The following is a 9391-nucleotide window of genomic DNA, read 5'->3' as shown; positions in this document are numbered from 1 at the left end:
CTGTTCCTATGGTGGCACTGAAGAGTTTTAAAATCTCCTGGAATATATTGTTCTTACTTCCCAGAATATATTACTTACTTCCAACCTTTTTCTCTGATAAAGACTGAGGAATCCTTTGGACTAGGGTATAACCATATATTTCTTCCAGACGAACTAAATTAAAACCTATACTCTGCAGAGAAGCTTATTGCCAGAGAACTGGACAAATTTAGTGTTGGCAAAGCCTTGGTTTTATTTTTTTCATTTTAATATCTTAGAGATTCCTCCAGGCTGTGGATCTGCACCACATCAATTATGCAATTAGCCAAGGCCCTGAGCTGTAAACCAAAAGCACATGTGGCATGCCCAGGTCCTCAGCAATGACAGAGGTCACCAGCAGTGAGCAAGGCATGTCCCCTGGCAGAAGAGCCACGAGACTGCACCTGCAGGAAGCAGCCTTTGAAGCAAGGGTTAATGGAGAGGTTCGTGTGGCGATGCACTAAGCGGCTGAAGATGATATTGCAGCAAAAAACAGTCACAGGTGCAACTTATTTGGTATAAGCCCCAACAAAGAAAACCTTTAATAAGAAAGCAGAGAGTGTGTTGTGGTTGTGTGTGCAACTGGAACACTTTCAATTATGCCACAGGAAAATGCTTCTTCTCAGCTAAAAGCTGTATGCAGTAGACTCATAGCGAACAGATTTGTTGCCTAGTGCATTAAAACCAGATTAGGAAATGCTACCATTGCTCATTCTTCGTGTTCTGGTAAGACATAATAAGGGTTAATTTGATCTGCGTGGTCATCAAGTGCTACTGGAACCTGTGTGCATCTGTGTGTGTGGTGAGAGAGGGAGGCAAAACAAATAACCAGGACAAATTCCGTGCAGAGCCCCTGATTTGGCAGTGTGTGTCTGTTGCCTGAACATGCAGGAGTTTAGGAGGCTTTGCATTTGAGACTGGAAAACTGAGTTCGGATTTCAAAAGATTTCCAGGCGCTTACAGATATCCAGAAGTGTTTCTAGAATTCCTTAAGAGGGATAAGACTACTCTGACTTTGGGAATGTGGCCCTCTGAGTTTATCTGCAAGTTTTGGTGCTTAAATACTTTAGGAATCCCACACAGTTTTATGAGCTGAGGTGCAGGTGGCTGCCTTTCAGAGATCAGCTTAGCCTACCCACTTCTCTGTCCTGTTCTGTCCATACACTTCAGCTTCCAGCCTTCTCAGAGCTGGCAATCCTCATTCAGGGTTTTTTCTCAATTCAACAGGGGCCCATCTCTCTTTCCAGTTCTATCACACTGTTTTAAAATCACTTTCTTCATTCTGCAATGCCTTAAAATACAGGATAGTGAGTTCACAAAGATGTAGTTAAGAAGTTGAAGGAAGAGAAATATCATTCTTATAAGAACATCCACACTTCTTCCAGGCTGACTTCTTTACTAAAGTTATTCAAATTTCCTAAGCAGTAAAGTAATTACTTTCAAATGTTTGTCCACAGAATTTCAGGTTCCATGGAATTTTTCTGCAAGAGAGTATATAAAGAATAACCATTATTTGATGATTGTTAAACCATAGTTTTCAGTAATGTTGGAAACAACTCTCACTAGGCTTAAATTTACTAGAATATATTTATGGTGTCTTTACTAGAAAATAATTATGGTGCCCACAGAATATTAGAAAAGCATGAAAATCATCACAATAAGGTATGTGTTTTTCAGAAGTCATTATGGTCAGTGAGTCTGGTGTGTCCCATTTTAACTTCTCAAACTATAAGCCTACTGGCTCAAGGTCAAGGCCCCATGTAAAAAGGTTCCACAACAAGTGCACAGAAGATGTGGTTCTCAGAAGCAGTGGTTTGCTGTTCGTGCACCACAGGGCTGAAGTGTGGGTTTGCACAGCAACACGTGTGCACTGCATGTCCCACGCAGTCAAAATGGACTCTGCACCATTCAACAGAGTCCTCGAGCTATTAGGAGAGCATTCCAAATAGGATCTTGGCTGGTTTTGCTGACTTATAAAGTAAAATATGATGAGAAAAGGAGAGAAGATTCAATATCCTTACTGCAGTGTAGAGGTATATGACAGACTTTCATTTAAGGCTGCAGAAAATGTCATCTATACCAACACTTGTAAAATGGTCAGAGTATGCACAGGCCTGGGGGACCTTCTATGGACCTATTAATCACTCAGATGCCAAGTGACAGAAAGTGACAGGATCGATGGATGTCTGACGATATTATGTCTTACAGCTTTTCTGATTACTGCTGCAGGAAGCTGAAGACAGGGGATTTGAGAATGAGAGACGTGAAGGTCTCTCTGTGCAGGACCTCTCTGCTGGCACAGAATGGTTTCTAACACAAACTTGCTGAGATCCCTACTTATTAAGAGCCATATCTGCTTGTAAACAGAACATTCTCAGAAGTGAAATCACAGATGCCCTAGAGTGCCCTGGGTTATTCATAGAATATACTCACACCATTTGAGTTCTTTGAGATTTTGTTCTTCTAAAATACTTTGTTGGCTCTATCCACTGTAGCACAAAACTTTTCACCGCACATTATGCCTCAAAAATGTATTCAAGTTTGAGATTCAGCATTTCAAGGTTGTGTTTCACATAACCCTCTTTCAAATATCAATCTTTTGCAACTCTATTTAGTGTATTTTCAGCTATATTTTCCATGTAATTCTTATGTTTCTTTGAATGATACTGAGAAGACAAAAACAGTAGTTGATGGAAAGGACAATATATGTTGTTTTTTAAAAGTTTTTCCACCTAACTTTTCAGATATGAGATAAAAATCTCATCTGCAACATTAATGCTGGAAAGACTATTTCTTTTCCTAAAAAATGAAGATGCTTATTTCAGATATCAGCCAGCCTTTTTTCCCAGTTGTGCACAGTCCCCCTTCTGAAGGTTTTAGTCCTATTTGGAATTTCTTTTATACCAATCAGGTTGTTGGAAACACTTTACTGAACAAAACCTTCTTATAAGTGTTTAAAAACAAACAAGCATACAATCTTCTAATTTTCTAGTAGCTTTGGCAGCCGTGAAGAAAACATGAATGCCTCCCTCAGTAGCTCTTTGCTATGCTTGAGGGCAGGTAGTAAATCCTGTGAGCAAACTGGGAACGAAGGGAAGCAGGAAAGGAACGAGAAAGGCAAGCAGGGATACGTCCTCATCGAGGCGTTGGTGGTATAGTGGTGAGCATAGCTGCCTTCCAAGCAGTTGACCCGGGTTCGATTCCCGGCCAACGCAGCATTATTTTGACACCGTTCCCAGCGGGGTGAGGAGGCGCCGCCATCCATCCGTCCCATCCCAACAGGGATGCGAGCGCCGGGAAGAGAGGGAGGCTGCCGGGTGCGCAGGGCAGGACCGGGGTTCCGGGTGAGGAACCCACTTGGCACAAAGGCCAGCAAAGATGTCTCTGCCAGAGTGAGAGAAGGCTTTATTGCACCCAGGAATTGTCCATAGGTAAAGGGATCTGCCTTTGTGCGGGTGGCAGTGTTGGTCACTCCGGGAGCAGAGTCGGTGACCGGGTCTGGTCTCGGTACTGGAGATTCGTGGGAACTCTGGAGAAGTCTATACAAGGATGTTTGGAGACCGTGGCATTTCTGCTCTGAAGAGAGAAGAAAGGGCAAAGAAGGGGAGTCTTATTTAATAGGAGAATATATCTGAAGGCAGGGTGCAAATAGATCCTAGAATGGAGCCAGACAGTGCACAGTGGTGCCCAGTGGCAGGACAAAAGGGAAGGGGCACAAACAGGCATGTGGAATGTCCCCTCTGAACTTCAGGAAACACTTTTTCATTTTGGGGGTGTCTGAGTGCTGGTACAGGTTGCCCAGAGAGAAGGTTGTGGAATCTCCATCCTTGGAGATTTTCAAAAGCTGTCTGGACATGGTCCTGGACAACTGAGTGTTCCTGCTTCAGCATCAGGGTGGAGCAGATGGCATCCAGAGGTCCCTTACGGCCTCAGCCCTTCTGTCACTCTGTGCCAAGCAGTCCAGCCAAGGCGAGAACTGAGGGTATTTGTGATTTCTCTAGGAGGGGGAACAGCACCAGGAGGTGGCTGAGGCAAGGCAGCCGAGGGAAGCTGTGTTACTCCAGCAGAGCTAGAGCAGTGCATACAAGCTGTGATTCACTTCAGAGACAGCAGCTGGTGCCTTCAGGTGATACAGCAGAGTACAGAGTTTAGCACCTCCCAGGAAGACTCACTGTCTGTGCCCAGTCAGGTCTCTGAGAGGGCCAACCAGTTCTGGTGATGCAATTAATCACTGTCAATCCCATGGCTCAGAATCTTGTTATACTTGAAATCTGACTCTTGACAACTCTTTTAGAGAAAATGTTCCATCCCAAAGCAATTTTGAAATAATTTCTATTATTTTTCCAAAAGCTGTTTATATCATGATTGCAGACAGGACTGACTCATATGGTAGGCTGCAGTGAATGGAAGAAAATGCAATTATAATGAATATTCACCTCTTTCGTTTCAGTGTCCCTTTTTTTTTTTCTTCCTCACATGGGAGAAAATGCACTCATAGATTTATAGAAATCAAAAGAAGGAAAGGGCTAAAGGCACTGAGCTAGCCCAATGAGAAATTCTAGCCATTTGCACTTCACAGCTGACTAAGAAAGTGTAATGACTAGAGTTCCTAGGATGAATGGAGGATAGGAGATACAGGTAGTGAAAATGTAGTTAAAATAGACCAGATAGATTTACAAAAGGTTGATTTTTGGAAGAGGATGAAATCTTCTGTCCTTCTAGAAGAGAAGAGATTCTGGAAGCAGTGGGTTGGTGGGAGACAAGGGGCTGAAATTTAAACCAGAGGCGTTTTACCTGCCCAGATTCTCATTGTAACTTTTTTGTTACTAAACCACTAAAATTAAACTAATGGGTCAAAATGATTAGTGGCCCTACTTTAATCATATTAGACTTCTACAGGGGAAAAAAATTTCTTGTTTATGTAAGCCTGTTTCCCTCATGTGAGGGAAAACCCTCACATGAAAGCCTAGAAAATGCTCCAAAAAGAGCTGCTGAACCATCAGGGATGCTCCACTTCAGGGCAAAGCCAGAGGCTGGATGGAGCAAGGAAGGCATCACACTCTGAAGTACATGGGTAAGTCAAGGTCCCCTAACAGCCACTCCTATCAGCTTCAGGCTTTAGACTGAGCTCTCAGGTGACAGGTGAAAAGGAGACAACAACAATATGAAACTGCAGGAGGGATTTGGACTCAGTGTCCTACATGCCCACAGATCACAAGTCAATACTTTATATGTACTTGCTCTTGTAGCAGTTCTCATAGATATCACTGTGCTTGCCAGATGTGTTTCTCACAGTTTCTTATATCTGTGTTTTTCTGTAGTAAGTGGAAATACAAAACTTGGTATTTTCTCATGACTTAAAGGCAGTAACTTTGCTGAAAACCTGTAAACTATGAGATGCTTCTGGATTTTTTAATTTTTTACTGCACAGGAAGGCAGGCAGTGATACATTTTGTCGTTCAGCTCTATTTTGACACTTCAGTTGGAATTGTACAAAGTCTTGAGATATTCTTGTAGTGTGCACAGTGGTAGTATTCTGTGCTAGCAATACTCAGTTAGTAGGGTCTCACAGCTGATTAGCAATGAGCTGTGATGCAGATTTGCAATCAGCTCCCAGGAAAGGCACAATGCTATTTTAGAAGCAGGATGAAAACCTCATTCAGACACAACTTCATTCAGAAAATTGTGTTTTAGAACCTGAGTATCACAGGATGGCCTGGGTTGGTAGGGACCTTAAAGATCTTCTGGTTCCAACTCCCTGTCGTAGACAGAACCCACCTTCACCAGATTGTTCCAAGTCCCATCCAGCTTGGCTGTGAACACTTCCAGGGATGCAGCAGCCATAATTTCTCTGGGCAACCTGTTCCAGTGCCTTACCAGCCTCACTAAAGAATTTTTTTCTAATATCTAATCTACACCTACTCTCAGTTTGAAACCACTCCTCCTTGTTATATTACTGTAAGCCCTTGTAAATATCCCTCCCTGTCTTTCATGTAGTTATTTGTCTTTGATTTTTTCCTTCTTTTGAATACAGGGAAAGAATTTACCTATTGCTATTATGGATGGTTTAAAAAGAGAAGGGAGAACTTTCCAGTAGCATCTGCTTCCTGTCCACTTACTCATTGCAGGAGCACAATATCTAAATATCAATAATAAATTCTCTACAAAATTTGCAGCACTCTTCTTAAAAAAAAAAAAAGAAACAAAAGTCCTCAAGCTTTCCATCTACAATAATCAGAGCTTTGATATTTTAAATATCAAGCATTAAACTTAAACATTAAACTATCAAACATTATTACTTTTTAAAAAGAACTCCACAGTTGTTTAAACAGTTAATATACTGACTGATATAGTTCTACTGCTTTGTTCAGCTTCCTACTCTAGTTCTATTTATTCATATTTTGGAATTTGCCTTAAAATTAATTTTTATAATTTTAGAGTATAAAGCAGATACATTAATTTAGTTTTTTCTGAACACTTAGTGAAAGTAAGTGTAAAAATATTGAGGATCCTGCACTTGTGCTTGGTGCTCAAATGAAGAGGAAGGAAGGAAGGAAGGAAGTGGCGGAGGGAAGGAAGGAAGTGGCGGAAGGAAGTGGCGGAAGGAAGTGGCGGAAGGAAGGAAGGAAGGAAGGAAGGAAGGAAGGAAGGAAGGAAGGAAGGAAGGAAGGAAGGAAGGAAGGAAGGAAGGAAGGAAGGAAGGAAGGAAGGAAGGAAGGAAGGAAGGAAGGAAGGAAGGAAGGAAGGAGAGACACATATATACACCCACATGCCTTTCTGAGTCCATGATTTGAATAACATAGCCGTAGCAGTCTTTCTGAAAAATGGATAATAACATGGTATATTTTTTTCCATTTCTTTTCTTCATCACCTCAAAATAAACTCAGGTAGTTTTTATGCTCTAGCATATTTTTTGGACTATCCAGAAGAAAAAATATACATCCAAGAATCTTAGGAAAATTCCATTAACACACATCTTGGCCTGAGACTTCTTTGAACATCAAAGTAAGCTACAAGTTAATTCACTGGCATCCAGCTGCATTTGGTGCTATGCTCATCATAGTGAGGAGGCCTTTTTCTGTTTCCATCTTTCACTGCTTATGTCAAACAGTTTACAGAGAGGCAATATAAATTCAGACAGAGTGCTAGGAATGTCATCAATGAGTTTGGGAGTTTACATTGTGTTTGTGTGAGGTCACTGCATGTTGTCTGCAATGATCAATGGCCTGGTGAATGCTTTTAAAGCCAGGGGCTACCCTCAGTGTCTTCAGTTACTCCATGTTAGGTTATGTTTTATTAGAAGGACTCAAGCAATTTTTCTCATGCATTTTTTTATAATGGATTTGTGACTGTTCAGTGTTTTTTTGTGGCATTTCCCTGTATTCATAACAAGAAGTCAGGTGACCAGTAAGATAAATTATATTTAACCTAGAGGTGACAGATGTAGCAGAGGTGAAAAGGTTATATCTATTAATAAACAAAGTTTGAAAGCCTTTTAGCACCATCTTTCACATCACTCTTATCTGACCTTTTGCAGAAGATGACTTTCACAGGCTTATTACATTGAGGGGGGAAAAAAACAGCTATTTTTGTGGTTTTTCTTTTTTTTTTAATTTTGAAAAAATTAATAATTAAGAATTTCAAGTTGTCCTCCTGAATGAATGAATGAAATGCTTGTGGTACTGCAGATGAAAACTGGATGAAAATCTTGGATTTTTCACTTGGATGAAAAGATATGGTAGGTTTATTTTGGTCCCAGTGGGTGCTGACATTTTAACCCACTTATCTCTGATTTATTCAATCCTTGACAGTCCCAAAAAGTGATGCATTTTGCCTGAAGGCTCTGTAGGTGAGCAAGTTGACATATGCTTTTTCTTTCTGTTAAGGGGGTAATCTCCTCTGCAGTCCAGTGGGTAAAGCAGGGGGAAATAGAAAAGGAAAATGTTCATGATAAGGATTGTTTTTTTCCAAAATCCTTCTGTTCATTGTATAAAGTAACCCTTGGAGTTTACTTCATATAAATGCAGCCTCTAAAGGTCAATGTCTGCATGATCAATAGTAATCCACAGGTTGTTAAAAATAAAATTTGTAGCATGGTAAAGCTAAAAATAATTTAGGATATTCTTTAATAATTGTTTATTTTAACTTCTATGCTAATAAAAATACTCAGAGCATACATTGATAGACTGTATATGGCTTAAGATCAGGTGGAAATACATTTTATAATTCCACACTTAGACAACTTCCAATACACCTCATGGACCTCTAAGATCATCAGGTCCAAGCTTTGTTGAAATACCATTATGTCAACACAATCGTGTCAAGAAGTGCCATGTCTCCTTGGCTTTTGACAGGTTTGACTTGTTCTGAATTCCAGAGATAGTGTCCCTCCCACTTCCCTGGGAAGCCTGTTGCAATACTTAGCCACCCTTTTAGTAAAAATTTTTTTCCTAATATCCTCCTTGAATCTCCCCTGACACAACTTGAGGCCATCTTTGCTTGTCCTACCACTGCTTTCCTGCCTCACCTTTCTGCAAACTCCTCTCAAGAAGTTGTAGAGAATGAGAGTGTCTCTCATCAGCCTCCTTTTCTCCAGGCTGAACTTCAGCTCCCCTGAAGTTGGATTTATGAAGCTGGATTTATTTTCCATAAATCCAACTTCAGAGCTATTAAAGTTAAATGGCATAGTCCATTTTCCAACACACAAGGGCAAAACTGACTGTTGATGTACCCCATTAATTTAGATGCCTAGGGCCTGATCCAAGTCTCCTTCAAGTCAAACAACACACAGCCACTGACTATTGGAAATTGGCTGACACCAGTAGCTGCAAGCAGAACCAAAACAGGAAATTCTGTTCTCTCTGTTCTGCGTGCTCAGCAAACCCTAATATGGATTCCCCATTTAAGAGACACTTTAACATATTATTCAATTAGCCATTATTTTTCATTCCATCCCAGAAAGTAATGTTTTATTCTCTCTTGATAAATACACTCATATGTTTAGATGGCTTTCCAGAGAACTAAATACCTCTTCCATTATTTTATCTACATTTCTATCTGATGTTTCACAACGGTTCAAGTATAACAACTAGCCTAGTGCTCTTTCCAGGCTTGTACTGAGTCTTCAAACTGCTAAGAAAATGAAAGATGAAATCCAGATTTATGTGACCTGAATGACATATGACCATTTTTTTACATTAAAACAATCCAGCCTAAACCCACAGTGTGCTTAATTGTTTCATATTCCCAGTCACACCACGCTTTGTGGCACTTACATCTCTGACTCTTCAGACTGTTCCAAAGCAAACATCGCATTAATCCGTAGATTCTTTGCTCGTTCTCTTATCTCTTCATGGCAACTGAGACCTTTCTG

The 9391-nt window shown here is 40.6% G+C and overlaps 1 non-coding gene across 1 annotated transcript; it reads left to right on the top strand.

The window, feature by feature from the left end:
- The first annotated feature begins 3161 nt into the window (after positions 1 to 3161).
- Positions 3162 to 3233, top strand: TRNAG-UCC (transfer RNA glycine (anticodon UCC)). Its single transcript has one exon. It is a non-coding gene; the product is annotated as a tRNA-Gly (tRNA).
- The last annotated feature ends 6158 nt before the right edge of the window (positions 3234 to 9391 follow it).

The sequence above is a fragment of the Haemorhous mexicanus genome, chromosome 1 (genome assembly GCF_027477595.1).
Source record: "Haemorhous mexicanus isolate bHaeMex1 chromosome 1, bHaeMex1.pri, whole genome shotgun sequence".
Lineage (NCBI taxonomy): Eukaryota > Metazoa > Chordata > Aves > Passeriformes > Fringillidae > Haemorhous > Haemorhous mexicanus.
This window is presented reverse-complemented; position numbering and strand designations above follow the sequence as displayed.